This window comes from Alexandromys fortis, unplaced genomic scaffold (assembly GCF_014885135.2).
Source record: "Alexandromys fortis isolate MF-2015 unplaced genomic scaffold, M_Fortis_MF-2015_v1.1 scaffold_22, whole genome shotgun sequence".
Classification (NCBI taxonomy): Eukaryota; Metazoa; Chordata; class Mammalia; order Rodentia; family Cricetidae; genus Alexandromys; species Alexandromys fortis.
Genome location: NW_026067900.1, coordinates 305,373 through 325,289, shown reverse-complemented (window position 1 = coordinate 325,289; position 19,917 = coordinate 305,373). Strand labels below are relative to the sequence as shown.

The window sequence follows — 19,917 nt, the reverse complement described above, 5'->3', positions numbered from 1 at the left end:
TAACTTCTTTCCTTTCTATATGGCATATGGAATGGCAATTTCTTACACATTCCCACTGGCACAGCCATGTGTCACCTTTCATAATCTGCACTGGAAAGTACAAGTCCTAATACAGTCTATCTACTTCTGCCAGGTTAATCTAAAGCTCATTTCTAACAATCAACTATATCACTGCCTAGATATTAAAGACAAGGTGAAAGCTCTTTCCTACCAAGCCATTATGAAGTCCATTCAGAAGCAGGCTAGTTCCCACAACTCCAATTCAATTAACTGTCCCCCTAAGTTATTATTTTATTTATTTAATTTGTGTATGTATGGGTGTTTTTGTCTGCATGGCACCATGTGTCTACCTGGTGCATGGAGGCCAGAAGAGAATGTCAGATCACCTGGAACTGGAGTTAAGGGGACTCCAAACCACCATATAGATGCTGAGAAACAAACACAGGTCCTCTGCAAGACCAACAAGCACTCTTAACTATTAAGCCATTTCTCCAGCCCTTTGCTCTCATCTTTAACAAACCAAATTCTCCATTTCTGTGCCTTTTTCACACTACTCTGTATGATTAAGGGTCCTCACTTACCGACTCTTTTCCTGTCAAAATTCATACTACTGCAAAGGCTTGTTCAGAAAGTTAGATCTTCCAAAGCCTTCCACACTGTAATTACCCCATGGTCACCAATATAGACTAAATCAGTTCTTCCTCTCTCACGTTATATTTGTTTAGACAGACAAGAGATTTAACCTATTCTGCCTGTTTTGTATTATTTATATGCTTGTTTTTATTACTCTGGCCCTGCTTATTTCACCAAACATGATTTTAAAGACTCGTATTCTATCCTATTCTGTTCTTTCAGACACTAGCACCAACTTCCCTCAGAAACTCTGTGGATGATGAATTAATATTAGTCTCATAACAAATCTACAATGAAATGATAAAACTAGCCATAATGAGGCTTTTAAAAATAAATCAGGTAGGCCGGGCAGTGGTGACACACGCCTTTAATCCCAGCACTTGGGAGGCAGAGGCAGGCGGATCTCTGTGAGTTCGAGACCAGCCTGGTCTACAAGAGCTAGTTCCAGGACAGGCTCCAAAACCACAGAGAAACCCTGTCTCGAAAAACCAAAAAATAAATAAATAAAAAAAATAAATCAGGTAATAGACTGCCTTCATCCTTTTTGTTGTAAGTTGGAAGAGTGTATCAGATGCTGTGTTTTTGTTTCTATGAAGACATTTTGTATATTGATACAATTTAAGAACATATTTATCATATTGCATTATTATATATTTCTACCTCTAATTAAGATATTTATACATTGTTTACATTTTGATGTCATTGTCCTCCTTTACTGCACAGTTGTTTAAAGATTGTTTAATATTCTGATAAGAGGTATTAATCTGTAAGTTATATAGGTATTAAATATTAAAGGTCAATAGTCATTCATGCTTGTTATACTTTCCGTCAGACTAATTAGGTTCTTTAGATACAAAGAAATTGTACTCTGCATAGATAGGTAACTTTCAACCACTTCAAAGATCTGAAGAACTTGGCACTTAAATAACTTATGATTCTGTTTATGTGAGACACGATTATTCCTAGCAGCACCGATCTATTGCTGAGAGAGTGTTGCGCATGAAAGACACTCCACTTGGAGTTTGACTTCTTCTTGGCACAATAGGCCTTTGGGCAAGAAACTGCCCATGCCTCACCACTGACAAAGTGCATGATGTCTGGACTGAACAAGCAGGATACAAGAAAAAGGACTGTCAAATCTTGCCAAGACAGGTTAAGACCGTTTTGAAAATTTTCCTGCCTCTGAAAATGATCTGTCAATTACTACAGACCATAGCCAAAGTTGGTTGCTTCAACACTGCAAATGAGACTTTGAGTGATTACTCAGGCAGCCAGTTGTCTCTGTCATCTACGTACATTTTGGAAGCAGCTTGATTGCACTTCCTGCCTACTCAAGTAACATTATCTCCCTTCTCAGGCCTTCGATGGGGTTGAAGATTAGATAGTCACAGTTACTGTCCTTTTATGATCTTACCAAGCCATTTCCAATACAAGACTTAGATTCCATAGAATAGAATGTTTATTAAAACATTTAGCATATGTTCCTTACTTATTATTGTTTATGCTGGTTATAATTCTAATCTTATACTTAATATCTGTTCCTAGTGTATATAGTTTTGTATTGGGTTTAAAACTCTCTTATTTAAACAAAAGGGGGAAGTGCTGTGGGATCCCCTCCCGCTCCTTCAGCCAATAGTCTTTAAGATACCAGCCCACTTGGGCGTGGTCTCTTATACTATAAATGCAGCTGTAAAGCGCTCTCTTGCTTCCAGCTCTTGTTTCCGGCTGCTAAACTCAGTTTCTGTTCCCCGATTGTGCTGAGGAGTGTGACAGGACAGTGATCTACGAGTCTCCCCTAAATAAATAACCCTTTATTATATTTAATTCTGAACTAGTGAAACATATGCTTAAAATATTCTGTTTTTGAAGATTTGTTGATTTTCCTTCTATGTACACTTGTGAGTGGCTTCAGTATGTAAACATCCGATGTGTATTACGTCTATGGCCTGTAGAGAGCAGAGGAGAGATGCCCCTGGAACTGGAGTTACAGGTGGTTGTAAATCACCTCATGGGTGCTGGGGATCAAACTAAGTTCTCTGGGAAAGCAGCAAATGCTTTTTAACTGCTGAGCCATCTATCTAGCCCCGAAATAATATTTTTTTTAAAGTTTGTTTAGTTTTTCAAGACTTGGCTATTCTGGAACTCATTCTATAGACCAGGCTGGTCTCAAACTCACAGAGATCAATCAACCTGCCTCTGCCTCCAGAGTGCTGGGATTTGAAGCATGCACCACCACTACACAGCTTTTTTTTTTTTAAGATAGAATGCTGCCTGGGAATTAAATTAGCTACCTAGTACTGAATGAATATAATCTCTACATATTTTCAAAAGAGATAAACTCATAGTCAGACAAAAGTGGCCATCTGATCATATTATAGTTAAAGTACTATTTTAAAAAATCATCTGAGGAAGGAGGTGGAGGTAGAACACTTGCCTAACAAGTCCAAAGTCCTTGGTTTTATCTAGAGCTTTACAAAAAAAAAAAAAAAAAAATCTCTTGACAATACGCTCACCAGCAATCTACTTGATAAACCTGCCTATATAATTCCTATTACTTACAACTTCTTTAACAGCATGCTGACCAAAAGCTTTCTGTGAAGAAATGTTCAAATTATTTTTTAATTACTTAATAAAACAACATTCACAGAAAAGACATTGTAGATTTGCAAACAATATTGCAGTCACTGTTACTCTCTAGTTCCATGGGCCATTAGTACTTCTGGAATTTATCATCATCAGGTTTATGGCATAAGACTCGAGTGCACTGAGCTCATAAGCAACTAGTTTTATCTTGTGTACAAAAACCAAGTCCTGCCTGCTCACTCTGAAATAAGGAGCCAACCCAAAAGATGGCAGACAAGAGGGAGATAGTGATTAGAAAGTAGTAAAAGAAAGCATAAGAAAATAAAATAGCTTTGAAAGAACAGAAAGACATCTTAAATAACAGTTTAAGAATGCAAAATACTCAGCAATTAAAATTTTGGAAAACAAAGTCACATCTTGTTGGTAACCAACTACTTTAAAGCTAAGTGCTTCTGTTAAATTCCTATCTTACTTTATTCCTGTATTTTGCATACCTTCTCACTATCTCAGAATAATTTTAATGTAACCAAAACAATTGAAGCTGTTTTCAAAATGCATAAACCAACATTTATGCCATCTCTCTACTGCCTTACATCTACTCACTAAGAAGCTACTAGACTTTTTCCAACTTCCAGAAACAGAAAGCTCTCAGCTCTATACTAACCAAGAACATAATCAAAACCACTTTAATATTGCCACAGCCTAATAGACATTGTAGTTAAAACACTGTGGGCCAGGCACTGTAGTATCCACCTTTAATCCCAGCATGTCAAAGCAGAAGCTAACAGCTCTTTGAAAGTTAAGGTTATAAAATGAGTTCCAGGTCAGCCAGGGCTACCAATTGAGACACAGCCTCAAAATAATAATTTTAAAAAATAAAACACCAGTTTAAAAAAATATTACAACAGTTCAGTTGTCAGTATTCAGTTTTATATCTCAAGTATAACTCTTGTCTTAAAAATACCTTAAAAAATAGGCTTTAGAATGGAGAATGTAGCTTAGAGGTAGAGCACCTGCCCAGCAAGACAAAAATCCCAACACTGGGGAAAAAACCAAACAAACAAAACCTAGACTTCCATCATCACCCTTTTTTGTTTTTAGAACATACCAATGGAGCTAGGAGAGGTGCCTCAGAGATTAAAAGCACTGGAGTTCAGCTCCCAGCACCATACAACAAACCAAGTATCCTGTGAATACCTGTAATTCCATCTCCTTGGAATCCTTCTGGCCACTGTGAGTACACTTACACTCACACATACTCTCAATATAAATAAATAGATAGATAGATAGATAGATAGATAGATAGATAGATAGATAGATAAATAAATGAACATGTTAATTACAACAGGCTATCTTGGCCCACTCTTGCTATCAAGTCAAATAACTTTCTAATAACCTTTTATATATTTGTTTGTTTGTTTGGTGGTAGAGACATATGCCGTGATCCATGCGTAAAGGTCAGAGAACAAGTTACAGGAGTCAGTTCTATACACAACTGGGTTCTACAGATGGAATACTATACTTGCAAGCAAGGGATTGTACCTAGTGACCCCCTTGCTGGCCCAATCACTTACTTAAAAGCTCAAAACTGCAAAGAAAACAATGCAGAAGTCCACCACTCACACTAGCAGTCTCCCAGAGAAAGAGTAAGGTCCTGGCTCTGGCTGAGGGGATTCAGCAATTCAACACCCCCATCAGTTCCCCCCTCTGAAGAATGTTATCGAATATGAGAATAATTTCTGCCTGACTACCAGAAGTATATTATAGAATAAAAAGCTAAAATTGGTGATGTGGGAGTCCCCTCTGTGTGTTGCTTGTATTGGTTAATAAATAAAGAAACTGCCTTGACCTGATAGGGCAGAACTTAGGTAGGTGGAGAAGACAGAACTTAATTCTGGGAGGAAGAAAGCAGCGTCAGAGAGAAGCCATGGATCCTCCGCCTGAGACAGATGCCAGTTAGAATTTTACCCGGTAAGCCACCGCCATGTGGCAATACACAGATTAGAAGAAATGGGTTAAATTAAGATGTAAGAATTAGCCAATAAGAAACTAATGAGCTAATGGGCCAAGCAGTGATTTAATTAATACAGTTTCTGTGTGGTTATTCTGGGGCTAAGCTAGCCGGGTGGCTGGGACAAACAAGCAGCTCTCTCTTCCAACAACTTATATGAATTATTTTTCAGCTTGTCTCTGCTCTTAAGACAGTTTTTTTTTAAACCTTGCCTGTTAGTGTTGAATTTCAAGGTCTACCAAGAAAGCCTTGACATTTCAGAATCCACTGATGTTGATTTTTCTGCAGCAAAACCTGATCCTTTCACTAATTACTGTTCTATCCTAATACCTATTCCTTTTCTTGGCAAAACAACTAGACACATATTTTTCAAAATCAAACCAAATATGTAGACCCTAAAAATTATATTACTATCAATTCTGAATTCCTCAACGCCCATGAAAAAATGGTCCAACCCACAGGATACTACTCGGATGAGACTTCAGACCTCCGAAACCATCACATGGAGGCAGCTATTCCTGTGATCTGCTTCCCAGAATATCTGTGTCAACATTGATTTCACTGATGAGTTCTCAGTCAGCATCATTAACTAACTACCTGTGTTCTCTGTGTTCCAATTTCCTCATATGCAAAATAGTTTACAGATTTAAAGAAGTATTAAATAACACACAGAAAAATGTTTTAAAAGTACAAGTTAGTTAAGTTACAGCTGCAAAAAGTAACAAATACATGTTAATTAGCTAGATTTAATCATTCTACAATAAATTTACACTTCAAAATTAAGCAATTTTGTCAATCTAAAAATAGTAAATGAAATTGCTCAGACTATTGCCTACATAAGTGTTCAATAACCAGCATTATAGTTTACATATGCAGATGTCTACTCTCTACCATATTATTATTAAATTATACACATCTCTCCACTCTCTCTTACTCATTCTTTCCAAAAGAATTAAAAACTGTAAGAAAATAGAACTACGATTATCACTCAGGCTCACTTCCAGCCTTCAATCAACACTTTAAATCAAGAATTTAGAATGGTCAGGCAATGGTGGCACACACCTTAATCCTAGCACTCAGGAGGCTGAGGCAAAAGAACCTCTGTGAGTTCAAGGTCAGCCTGTCAGCCTGGTCTACAGAATGAGTTCCAGGACTGGATCCATAGCTACTAAGAAACTGTCTTGAAAAAATAATGAGGGGGAAAAAAAGAGGAGGAGAAGAAGAAGAGGAGGAGGGGGAGGAGAAGAGGTGATGGATGAGGAGGAGAAGAAGGAGGAGAAGGAGGAGAAAGAAGAGGAGGAAAAGGAGGAGAAGGAGAAGGAGGAGAAGAAAGAATTTAGAACATTGTCATTCTCAGCTGCAAAGTAGAGTCCAACTTGGGCTACATACGACACTGTCTTAAAAGAAAAGATAAAATGGTATGTGTTAAGGAGAATATAGACACCCACTGGCTAAAATAATGTATCTTAGAATATTCATTATGGAAATTACTCAAAAAAAAAAAAAACTTAAAAGTCTCTTCCGGATATACACTCCACAGAAGTAAAGCACCTCACAGAGATATCTAGATTCTCATGTGTACTATGGCATTATCACAGTGGTCAAGACATGGAGGTTTGAATGAGAATGGCCCCCATAGGCTCATATACTTGAATGCTTGGGCTCTAGATGGTAGAGCTGTTTGAGAAGGAATAGGAGGTGTGGCCTTGTTAAAGAAGGTATGTCACTGGATGTGAGCTTTGAGATTTTAAAAGTTAGTGCCATTCTCAGCATTCTCTCTGCTTCATGCCTGTGGAGCAGAATGTAAGCACTCAGCTACTGCTCCAGCATCATGCCTGCTTGCCTACCTGCTGCCATGTTCACCACCATGATGATCCTGAACTCTCACCCTCCGGAACCATGAGCCTCAGTAAATTCTTGTATAAGTTACCTTGGTTATGTTGTCTCTTCACAACAACAGAAAAGCAATTAAGACAATAGCTGTCAACAGATTACTGAATAAAGAAATGATGAGATATATACAATGGAATATTTCATTTGATTGAAAAGAAAAAGGAGATTCTTATAATCCCAGTAGTCAGGAAACTGAGGCAAGAGGATCACAAGTCTAAAGCTGGCCTGGGTTACACAGTAAGAGAAGATAAAGAGAGGGGGAAGTACGGTAGGAAAAGAAAGGGAAAGAGGAAGGAAAAAAGGAATGAAGAAAGCAAATTTGAAAAGATGGCTCACTCCTGTAACCTAGTACTAGGAAACCTGAAACAGATTTTGTGGTTTGCCCATGTTACATAGGAGACTGTCTCAAAAAGATGAACCAAAGGGATGGTGCAGTGAGTAGAAGTGCATACACAACATATCATGGCACATCTCTAAGTCCAGCAGAACTCCTATGGAGAGGTGGAGACCAGACAATCGCCAGGCCAGCTAGCCTGAAGTATACAGTATACAGTGCAACTATAGAAACAAGAGAGACCGTGCCTCAAAACAAAGCAAATGGGAAGAAGCAACTCCTAAAGTTGCCCTCTGGTATACCCACATCACACATACACCATACATACATACATACATATATACATACATACATACATGCATACATACATATATATGTAAAATGGGTGTTTAAAATATTTACCTAAAATCATCATTTCACTAAAAATCACACAGTATACCTCAAATTTATACAATAAGCCTGAAATGAAGAGGGGGGAAAATAAGAACTGGGGATGGAATTCCATGGTATTGTATCTACCTAATATGCACAAGACCTGCATTCAATCCATAGCACAGCAAATAAGGAAGTATAAATATGAAAGAAGAGACACAAAAGGTTGATGAAGACCACTACTCACCAAAATCAAGTGTTATCTGAGGTCTGTATCAGCATAAAAGACATTTTAAGACCCCACCAGACAAATACTGGTTCTATTCATAGTCAAGCACTAGCACCTGTTTACCTGGGAACCATCAATCAATCATAAACCACTAAAATATAGGTTCCTTAAGTGCAAGAATGTACTGACTTATTTGTCAGTGCTGGGGATCACACCCAGTACCTAGCGTATATTATGCAAGCATTGAGCTATTCTCAACCCTGATTTTTAATTAATGTGTTCCTAGCACCTGGAGCAGTATCCTTTCTGGCAAAGAACCTAAATCCCCAGCCTTACTTGCTACCCTGTAATGGAGATAACTTTAGTTGTCCTAGTTCCATGGCATCAGTGAAATTTGATAGGACCATCCTAACCCAGAATTTTAAACTCTCAGTTTCATTTAATATTGGTCTTCTTGGGGGGGGGGGGGGGCTTGAAGTGGTTCACACTACTCTTACAGAGGACTGCAGTTCAGTTTCCAGAACCCACAACAAGAGGCTCACATCTACCTCTCATTCCATACCTAGGGGAATGCGGTGTCTCTAGCTATCTTAGGCATCTGTACTCATATGCACATACCCACACACTCACATACACATATTTTAAAGTAACAAAAATAAATCTTTAAAAAAAATATTGGTCTTCTTGCTTATAGGAACTGTAACAAATTACAAATACCACCATTGCTGATAAAAATAAGTCTTGATACCAAAGATGTCAATATGTACTGCATGTGTTGTTCAAAATATCATTAATTATCATGAAAAGTGAACCAGTAACTATTAACAAATCCCAGAAGAAGAAAAGCTCTTTCTTCCAAATTCAGATATCTTTTAGGAACCACTTCAAGAATTTTAGCATACAGGCATTATGAATCAATCCTATACTTCCATTAAATGAGAAAAGGCTCAAATAAGAAATCATGACTAGGCTAGAAATTATATTCTAATCAATTTCACCTACATATAATAATTTATATGTATCAGTACAAGACTGGGGGATAATATATTTTTCAATCTATAACAATCCACTAAACCACAAGTCTTTCCATAATGATTACAAAGCATTTTTAATCACTTATCTCTGAAAAAATTAAAAAGACAATATATCCTATTGGTAAGTCTATAGGAAAAAACTGCTTTCATAAATTTCTAATGGTACATATATAAAGAAAAATGAAAATACTTAGCAAGACTACATAGGCATTAAACTTCTGACCCATCAATCCTACTTATAGAACTCTACTAGAAAGATATATCATTTACCTCTACTAACACAAAAATAGATATCTACAAGTTCATTTATAGAAACATGTTTATAACTACAAAATACAGAAAACAACCAAATATACATAGATGTAGCTGTATATATACAGCTGTTTTAGTTTTTTTAAAAAAAACAAACAAAGAAGATACTCTAGAGGCAGGGGTAGGCAGAGATCTGTGGTTCAAGGCCAGCAGAGTCTACTCAGAAAGTTCAAGGCCAGTATAGTCTACACAGTAAGTTCAAGGCCAGCATGGCCTATATATTATGACCCTATCATTTTAAAAAGAATTAAAAAAAAGAATCTGGAGTATGAAAATAATATATCTTCAAAAGAATGAACCAGTGTGCAACATTTCTGGGATACATTACTGATAAGTGAAAAATGCAAAAGATTATGATAAACTCTCCATGTAGAAAGGAATAGAAGAGTTAGAGACATAGCTCAGTGAAAGTAGAAAAAAAAACAATGGCCATCAACTGAAACATAGATGAATAACATATGTTATATAAATATCATTTAGCCAAGGGGGAAAAAACTAAAGTACTCATACATGCTACAGCATAAATGAACTTTGAACGAATTACACTAATTTAAAGAAACCAAGAACAAAAGACCACATATTATACAATTTCACCTACACGAAATACCCAGAACAGAATAAGCACATCCACACAGAAAGTAGAACAGAATACAGACCTGGGAAGTGACTGCTAATGATCACAAGGTTTCTTTTGGGGATAATAAAATGTCCTAGAATTAGAGAGTGGTGATAACTGGCACAACCTTATGAATATACTTTTTTAACTACATGACAGCAAAGTCCTGTAACCCAGTATTTAAAAGATCCATGAGGACCTCTAATTTGAGGCACAAGGAGACGAGTATGAAGAAGGAAGCAAGCAAGCAAACACCTACACAAACCTGGCTTGCTCACTTTAAAAGGATGTATGTGGTATATGCCTGTTCCCAGCTATTCAGGAGATAGAGGCAGCTGAACCACTTGAGGCCAGGAATCTGAAACCTGGGCAACATATTAAGATTCTGTCTCAAAAATAATGTATTAATTAAATTAAAGGGTAAGTTTTATGGTATGTTGTTTATAAGTCAACTAAAAATTACATGAGAAAAAATGAGTAAAAGAAAATGTAGGGGCCAGTGAGATGTCCCACCAGGTAAAAGTGCTTGCCACTAAGTCTGTTACCTAAGTTTGATCTCCGAGACCTACATCATGTAAGCAAAGAACCAATTCCAGGCTGTCCTGTGACCTCCATATGTGTACTGTGGGATGCAACACACACATTTAATTCTTTAAAATGCACATAATCTGTTAACTTGAGTAAAATAATAGAGGAATAGATAAAAAGTAAATTTAAACTCTGAATACCTTAATGGACATGGAAAAAGAAAAACAACGACAGTGACATAGGATTAAAACAGTAGAAAGGAGGACAGAGTGATACTTCTGAGTAATTGCTTTAAGCAGTAAAATTTAACAGCAGTGGCATTTAGTAACTGTACTGTTTCACAAACCAAAACTAACAAAAACACCCATGTATGATGAATTCATGCCTGTAACCCCAGCACTCAGAAGGCTGAGGCAAAAGAATACCAAGTTTGAGCCCAAGGTGAAATACTTGAGAGTTCTTTTCTGAAATCATCATCATTCATAATAATACTTAGTTAACATCAACCAGGACTGAGAGAAATCAAAATAGAAAATAAAGAAGTCACAAAGGAACTGAACTGCACTGTATAAAAGTAACAGAGCCACACTAAAGAAAGCAGGGAATAAAACAGCTAACCTAAATAGCTAAGGCTGGAGATGATACTGCACACAGAATCAATTTAGTGAACGCTTTTCATAAGTTAGCAAACTACCTGATGGCTGCTCCAAAAGTTAACAAAAGTATGTTAGTATACTGAGATCCAGGATTGTCACAGAAAGAAGATACAAATAAGGAATGAGGGAAGGTCAGAACAACCTTGTAGTTTTGGAAGAAAAAGTATCGATATAAATGCATGGTCTTTTTTTATTAAATTTTTTTGTTTATTTTTTTTAAGTGGTTGAAAAAAATTTCCGCCCCCTCCCCATTTCCCTCCCCCTCCTCCCACACATCGCTCCCCTCCCCCTCTCCCCACTCCTCTCCCCCTCCCCCCACTCCATTCCCCTCCCTCTCGAGACTGAAGAACAGTCCAGATTCCCTCAGCAAATAAGCATTAAGCTAATATATATCAGGATTGTTCTATGTTAGGACATTGGATTTTTAAAGTTGCTGGCTTGACTTTCACATAAAAATCATTAAATTTTGATTTCAAATTAGGACACTTTGCCACATTTCTGAAATGGCTCTAAACATATTTCTGCAATTTTGTGCTATGAATTTATGAGAAGCAGAAATATCAATGCTGTTGACTATAAAAGCAAAATATTGATCAATTCTAAAAAATATTGGAAGAACCTCTATGTCCTGTAGTATCAAATATGCAGTCAAGATTTAATTTCTTATATAAAAGTAAGCAAGCACACCTATTTCTCAATACTCAAATTTGTTTTCATCTTTAGTAAATCCATATGCGTGCAAAAATAGCTGTTTTAAAATAAGTTTACAATTATCAGTAAAACTTTCATTTGTATATTTACTTTATATAACTATATGTTCAGGATCACATAAAAACTTGACAAAAGGTTAACCTGAGTAAAAAAGGTTTGAGAAAATCTGCATCATATTTGCCCACAATCTACCCATAACATAAGAAATTACATCTAGTATTTAATATAATACAGTTACTTTACTTAGGGTAAGTAAGATGGCTCAGTAGCTAACAAGGCTTGTCACCAAGGCTTGCAACCTGAGTTTTGTCCCCTAGATCCACATAGTGAAAGAAGAGAACTAACTCTCACGAGTTGCCCTTTAATTACTATACACACAAACACAATACAAAAACATACAAACACAAGTACACACATACAAACACACAAATAGATAAATGTAATTTTTTTGCAAATATTTTCAATCATGTCCATTGAATCTATGACGTGCAATCCTTACATAAGGAGGGCCAGCTTTTTAAATATACTTCCCAATTTATCCAAAGGCCTAGGAATAAGTATCCAAAGCTCAACTTTAAGTACTATTCTCCAATAAAAGGTACCAGAACTCCCAGGAGAAGTGGTTAATCCCAGGACTGGGATAAGAAAACAGGCTGGATATTACTAGCCTGTGAAAGCAGAATGGAAAAAAATTATATTAACTTTTCAGTTTAGCATACAAAATAATGGGGATTATTATGACACCTTCATATACATAACATACATAGTTTTTATTTGTTCCTCTCTTCTACAGGACTTTCCTGAGACAGGAAAAGGTGGAACTAGAAAAGCTCCCAGAGGCCAAAGCTGGAACAATGTGAGCAACATAATACTATTATATTGGATAACAGTCAGTAGAATCAAATACCCACACCACCATACTAAAACAAATTAACAAATGGGTGAGAAAGGGAGAATCCTTTATAGATGAAGTCCAATTCATAAATGTAAGAATGAGGAAAATACAAATACTTCCACAATGTATGCTACAAACAAGAGGAGAAAGTTTGAAAGAAACCACCTATCTATAGTTCTGAAGTATCTCCTACAAGAAAATATATTAATACGTCAACGAGAATACAAAGGGACAAAAAGTAACCTCACCTAGAATAATCTAGCAGAAGTCATCAGAACAAAGTAATCAAGGTTAAAATATCATTAGTAACTAGACACATCAACACTATGAGCCCCATAAAATGCACTGACACAGTATCATGGCTACAGTGAAAACATGAGTAATTTCAATCTAATCATGAGAAAGCTATCAAATAAGCCAAAATGAGAGGATTTCTACAAAATCAACGACTAATACTCAAAAAGTCATGAGAAACTTAGCAATTAGCCAGCAGTGAGGCCTCTTAGCACTTGGATCCAGAGGCAGCCAGATCTCTACAAGTTCAAGGCCAGCCTGGTCTACACAGCACACGGCACCGTCAACCAAAACAAACAAACAAACAAAAACCAAAAAAACTCAAAAAACCAACCAAGCAAACAAATCAAGCCAGGCATGGTACTACACATCAATATTCTCCATATCCTCAGCACCTGGGAAGTGGAAGCAGGAGGATCATGATGAGCTCATGAGCAGTCTCAGCCAGAGTTAGAAGCAGCCTAAGCTGCATAAGATCCTGTCTCAAAAAGAAAAAAAATTAAAAATAAAACCTAGAACCATCGTCTGTTTCAACCATCATACTTACTTGCTGATAGAGCTTCTCTAAAATTTAATATTCCTATTCATTTACAGGGCCAGCAGAAAAAAAATAAGATAACCAAAAGGGCATCTTTTAAGTACCTATTTCATGCTCCTTTCAGTTTAAAAAAAAAAAAAAAAACTAGCTTAGGTGACTTTGCTAAATTTATAATCTTCTTTTTAAATGACTTAGTCAATAATTTCTGTTCAAGATCTTGATAATATCTAGGAGGTATCCAAAACAAACTGTTTTATAAGTACATTAAGGCAAAGTTTTATATACAACTAAAAAATTTCTGTTCGACTGTTTGTTCCTTTTATGGTTGTCTACCTACAAAATTTTAAGAGTTTCTTCATTGTTTTTTGAAATCGTATCTCCAATGTAGCCAAGACTGGCCTGGAAATCTTGACCATTCTACCTCTACCTATAATTCAACTGTTGCTTCAGTTATGCTTTTACTTAACACAAGCTTCACCTTATCCCAAAATACATCACCATTGTCACTTTTATTCTAAAAAAACCAAACTTAAAAATCAGCTGTCCACTGCACCCAGTCATTTTTCTTAATATACTAAGGCTCTTCACTATCTGTTACCTGCAACTTCTAATAACCAGTACAGCCCAATCAACAACATATTCTCTGAAACCCATTTAAACAAGATGATATTTTCATACATGTTTATGTTAATGAGCAAATTAAGTGATGCATTTCCATTGCTTTCTCCTCCACACGCCACAAGCATGTCTGCATGGAGAAATCAATGGATTAGTGTCACATGTAAATGGCAAGACTGAAAATTTAAGAAGTGATAAGAACCATACAGGAAGCAAAATTTATAAAAGCTACTAATTACAGGAGGCCTTAACAGGCCATCCATCCAATGACAACTGACAATCTATCCTATTTTTGAAAGGTGCCAAGTTTCCAACCTCCCTAGATAACTTTCTGTCACAAAACCCTGTCATGTGATTTGGGGAAAATATTATAATTGACTGTTCTTTGCCCTAATGCTGCTTCTTTCTCAAATAATATGACAAAATATTTTAGTTTATTTCTAAGATATACAAATGTGTGTACAGGTATAGAGGACAAACATGTATAACATTTGTGTGCATTTATGCACAATACAGGCACACAGGACATGCACTTTTGCTGGTATAAGCACACAGGTATGAAAACCTATAATCAAAGGGGCATCACCATCAATTTTTAAAAACTTTGAAGCTTAGTTTTCTTCTCATCGTAATTAATATTGCTTTTGCTTTGCATAAATACTGGCCCAATTTAGAGGACTCATCACAAACAAAACTATAAAAATATTCAGGGCTGGAGAGATGGCTCAGAGGTTAAGAGCATTGCCTGCTCTTCCAAAGGTCCTGAGTTCAATTCCCAGCAACCACATGGTGGCTCACAACCATCTGTAACGAGGTCTGGTGCCCTCTTCTGGCCTGCAGGCATATACACAGACAGAATATTGTATACATGATAAATAAATAAAAATTAAAAAAAAATTAAAAAAAAAACAAGTAAGTAAGCAAAAAATATTCAGGTATTAAATCCAAAAAGAAAAATGTTAACATTTGATTTTTAAAGCCATTTGAGCAAAAAATCGTTTTGGAAGAAGGCATAATAAAAGATGGTGATGGCAGAGTACAGACGGTGATAATGAACAAGTGACCGGTTTAATCAAGTGGGCCAAAGGAATGGCAAAACAAATCATTAGGGGAACACACATAAAATGAGGATGTACCATTCAAGGACGAACCAAGTACTATTAACCAAAACGTAAAGGGCCTATTAGAAATATACCAAAATATTAATAGTGAAATGTTATCTCTCTGGAGATGGGTTGCTAATTCGTTGAAATTTATCACTTTTGTTATTTGGTTACCTATATACACCTTCAAAGTATTACAGACATTTTTGAAACTAATGCAAACGCAGATTCTATCCTTATGCTCCACAGTTAACATACATATACACACACATACATACATACATACATACACACACACACACACACACACACACACACACACACAGCGCGTCTTTACATAACCTACAGGGAGAGGTAAGAACCAAGCTTCTGTCCTCGTGTCTCCCGGGAACCCGCCACCCATCACTGCTCCCTGGGATAGCTCCTGTCATCACCACCATCCACCTCTCACTCCGGAGACTACACAATAGTCTTCCCGTCTCCGCTCCAGGTGGCCAAGTCTTTAGAAACTGTTATTTTATCGGGTGAGAGATTTGGAGGAAGGTTTACCGAAAGGATGAGCAGCCTCCACCCAAAGGCACAGACGACAAGAAAGACACATCGTCTCAACCTCCACCCCTCCGAAGTCTGCCGGCGACCGGGAGCACAGGAGTCGCGACTCCCCAAGACGAAGAGCGCGGAGAGCCGCTCCCCGGTCCCAGTCCCGGCTAAGGGAGCAGCGCTCGTTAGCGGATAAAGGGGAGAAGGTCACAGACGCAACCCCTGAGGAGCCAAGGGACGAGGGCAGCGAGCCTATTCAGGGGCGGGTCCCTCGGCCCTCCCGCGGGTAGCTCGGCTTCTAAGAGGCTTCCGAGGGGCCGGGGCTTCCTCAGGCCTCCGCCCGCCGTCCACAGGGAGCCGGCAGTCCCACTCGGCGGGCGGCCCGGGAACGGCCCCGAGTGGCCCGGCTGGGCCAACCGAGCACACACACGGGAGGTCCAGATGGTGAAAAAGAAAGCGTTGTTACCGTACGCGGGTCGGGGGCTGGCGGCGGTGGGGTGCGGCTCCAGCGCCCGGCACCTGGCTGGCCAGCGGCTGCGCTAGCCGCGTCCTTTATATTTTTGCTGCAGCGCCGGCGACTTGTCAAAGGGAAAGACGTAAGAGGCGGCGGCGGCAGCGGCGAGCGAGTCTCGCGGGACTTGTGGGAACTCTCGCGAGATCCGGGGCGCTGGTCCTGCCTCCTCCGGGCCGGGCGCGGGAGGAGGAAGGCAACGTGAGAAGAGGGGAGGGGCGGGGACGCCGGTTTAGGGTGTAAGGGTTTCAAAGCGGTGAGACCTTTGGGGTTCGGGAGACCCCGTGTGGGTTCTCCGTCCCGTGTGTTCCCTTTGAGTCCTCACGAAGTCACTGCTGTTCCGTAGGGAACTGACAATTGGGGATTTTTCACAAAGGGCGCTGATGGAGCTAGCGAGCCCGAACGGGACAGTTCACCGGAGGCTCCGACTGTCCCGAATCCGAGAGCTGCCGGGGAATCGGGGCCGCCCAGGACCTCGAGGAAAAACTGGGGCCGGGCCGAGTCGCCACACCCCTTTATCTCGGCTGAGCTTGGGGCGCACTACGCTCTTTATCTCCCTTGACAGATGGCGCTTCACCTTATGGCTGGTGAAGTTCAAGCCCCAGAAAGTGTAACTTGACCTACTTCTGCCCAGTTATTTGTATCTGAGGACCACGGGAGAATTGACCTTTAGCTAAAGGTCATGGCCCAGACCTATACAATGATGAACTTAGAGGACGCTGACTGGCTCGATCATCTAGCCCCAGTGCCTAGCACAGATGTAGGTGCTAAATCAAATTGTTGAATGCTCTATTCTTAGAACTCCCGACCTCACCTTTGTAACTACCTTCATCAAAATGTTTTCCTGAGGAGATGGAAAGAGAGCTCCACGGTTAAGAGGGCTTATTGCTCTTACAGAGGACTTGAACTCACTTCTCAGCCCCAAGTCAGGATGTCCACAAACATCAACACCCTCTTCTGAACTCTGCGGGAACACTCATGTGCCCACACTCATACATATAGGTAATTTTAGAAAATAAAATCTCTTTTAAAATTTGTTTTTGCTGAGCACCAATTATATAGAACAGAAGATATAGATGGGGGTGGAGCAGGTATCTGACTCAGAGGCACAGGAGACATGATAACAACGTATACAAGCCATATAAGTGTCCGTGTGCGTGAGGGAGGGAGGGAGGGAGAAGCAGCTGGTGTGGTGATATCAAATGCCTTTAATCCCAGCACTTGAAACAGATCTATGTGAATTTGAGATCCCTTTAGTCCACATACAGAGTTCAGGCCAGCCAAGACTGCCTAGTGATAAAAAGGAAGAAGGAGGAGGAAGTGTGATGGAGGAAGGGAGGGAGGGAGGGAGAAAGGGAGGGGGGGAAGAAGGAAGGAAGGAAGGAAGGAAGGAAGGAAGGAAGGAAGGAAGGAAGGAAGGAAGGAAAGAAGAAAAAGAAAAATATCCTTTTGGTTCAATTGGAGACGTGTGTGTCATATCAATTTAGCCCAAAGACAAAAGCAACAATTCTGGACTCTCAAGTGTGTGAATTTGACTTGTTTGACTTCCCTGAACCTCAGTTCCTAACCTGTCCATTTAGAATATTAGTTATTATTGCAGAGTTCTTCTAAGGAATAAGATAGATGCAAAGTTTCAGCTACATATGCGATAATCACTAAGTGGAACTTCTAATGGTGCATATAAGTTCCTGTGTATAAAATAAACTCTAGTGAACTAGCTATAGGAGCAGATAAGCATGGAGTGATGGCATTGTTGCAAGTGCTGTTTATGATTTCAATGTGTAAAACTGACTCAAGTCTAACAAGCCTGTCGTCTTCTTCTTCACCTAAGGCTAGAGATTGACCCCAAGTCTCACAAGCTCTAAGTACTAGCTCGGCCACTGAGCTATTACACGTGCCCCAAGTCCTTGTCCTTCTTTTAACTTCCTGATGACACAGTCATCTAGGACACCCACAAACCTTCACAACATTCATTTCCCCTGAGCTTATAAAACTGCAGTGCTTTTGCTCTCTCAAGAAAAGGACTCTGGGGGCTGGAGAGATGGCTCAGTGGTTGGGAGCACTGATTGCTCTTCCAGGGGATCTGGGTTCAATTCCCAGCACCCACGACGTGGCAGCTCACAGCTGTCTGTGATTCTGGTTCCAGGCAACCTGACACAACTGGCAAAACACCAATGAACATAATGTAAAAGTAAATTTAAAAAAAAAAAAGAAAGAAAAAGACTCTGTTTGTCAGGCTGTAGTGACGTACATCTGAAATCCCAACACAGGGGAGGCTGAGGCCGAGGACTTCAAATTCTAAGCAATGTAGAAAGGGCTGAACTACATAGGAAGATCTGTTTTGGAAAAAAGAAAGAAGCTGTATCACAAGTCAAGTAACTAGCCAGTTAAGGGCTAGGGAAATGGCTCATTTGGTAGTAAAGTGTTTGCCATGGCCAACCAATATACAGGATCAGTGAGGTATAGGATTGGCAAAAGATTCAGTCTTGGGAAAAAAGGTGGATGGGCCCAGTACTGGGGAGAGAGAGGAAAGTGGATCTCTGTGAATTTCAGCTAGAGTGGTCTACTTAGAGAGTTTCAGGCTAGCCAGGGCACAGTAGTAAGAAAAGGCAGAGAGCAACTGAGGAAAATACCTAATGCTGACAAAGTTGGTCTCGGACCTAAACACACACACACACACACACAGTCAATTAGATTCATTTTCTCTAGGGATGGAGAAAAGCTCAGCTGTTAAAGAGTACACTGCCTTGCAGAGGACTTGAGTTCAGCTCCCAGCACCCATGTCAGGTAGCTCACAACTTCCAGAGAGATCTCACACCTCTGGCTTTAGCAGATACCTGCACTCACATGTGCATACCCCACCACCACCACAGACAGGCACACATAGATATAAATAAAACAAATAATAAATCTTTAAAAAAAAAAAAAGAATTCTCCTCCTTTTCCCTCTGTTTAGCCTCCTCCCTGAGGGGCATATGCAAAGAACTAAATACAATTGAGCTCAACTGCACACAATTATTTTTTAATTTTTATTTATTATTTTTGTGTATAAGTGTTTGACCCTTATATACTTGTGTGCCACCTGCAGGCAGTGTCCAAAGAGGCCAGAAGAGGGTACTGGGTTGCCTGGGAACTGGCATCATATTCTGCTGTGTGGGTCACCATGTAGGTGCTGGCAATTGAACTTGGGTCCTCTAAAAGAAGCTGAGCCATTTCTCTGCCTCACATACAATTATTACTTAATGTTATCAAGGAAACTCTAACTTCTTTTCCCTATTACTCTGGCTACATTGCTTTTCCTAAACATTTGCTAAAGCCTGATTGGCATCGTTCTTCCAGCTATACCACTTCGTTTTATATAGCTCTCCCCTAGAAGAAAACACTGTACTTGGGAGAAGTGGAAAAGGGCTTTCAAGGCCAAGACGCAGCATGCTAGGACCTCGTCCTGATAGCTCTGTGAGCAGCACACACTAGCTGCACCAGGAGGCAAGTCTTCCCCCTCTCAC

General features: G+C 39.2%; 1 protein-coding gene across 7 annotated transcripts in view; it reads right to left on the bottom strand.

Annotated features, from left to right (window-relative positions):
• The window catches only part of Herc1 (HECT and RLD domain containing E3 ubiquitin protein ligase family member 1), a 162,867-nt gene extending 146,352 nt beyond the window's left edge, over positions 1-16,515 (bottom strand). For 6 of the 7 annotated variants that reach the window (XM_050126066.1, XM_050126103.1, XM_050126079.1 and 3 more), the window contains exon 1: positions 16,367-16,515. The gene's annotated coding sequence lies outside the window, so the exon portion shown is untranslated. The remainder of the gene's footprint in view (positions 1-16,366) is intronic. The other variant, XM_050126074.1, reaches the window with a different exon arrangement.
• Positions 16,516-19,917: the final 3,402 nt, after the last annotated feature.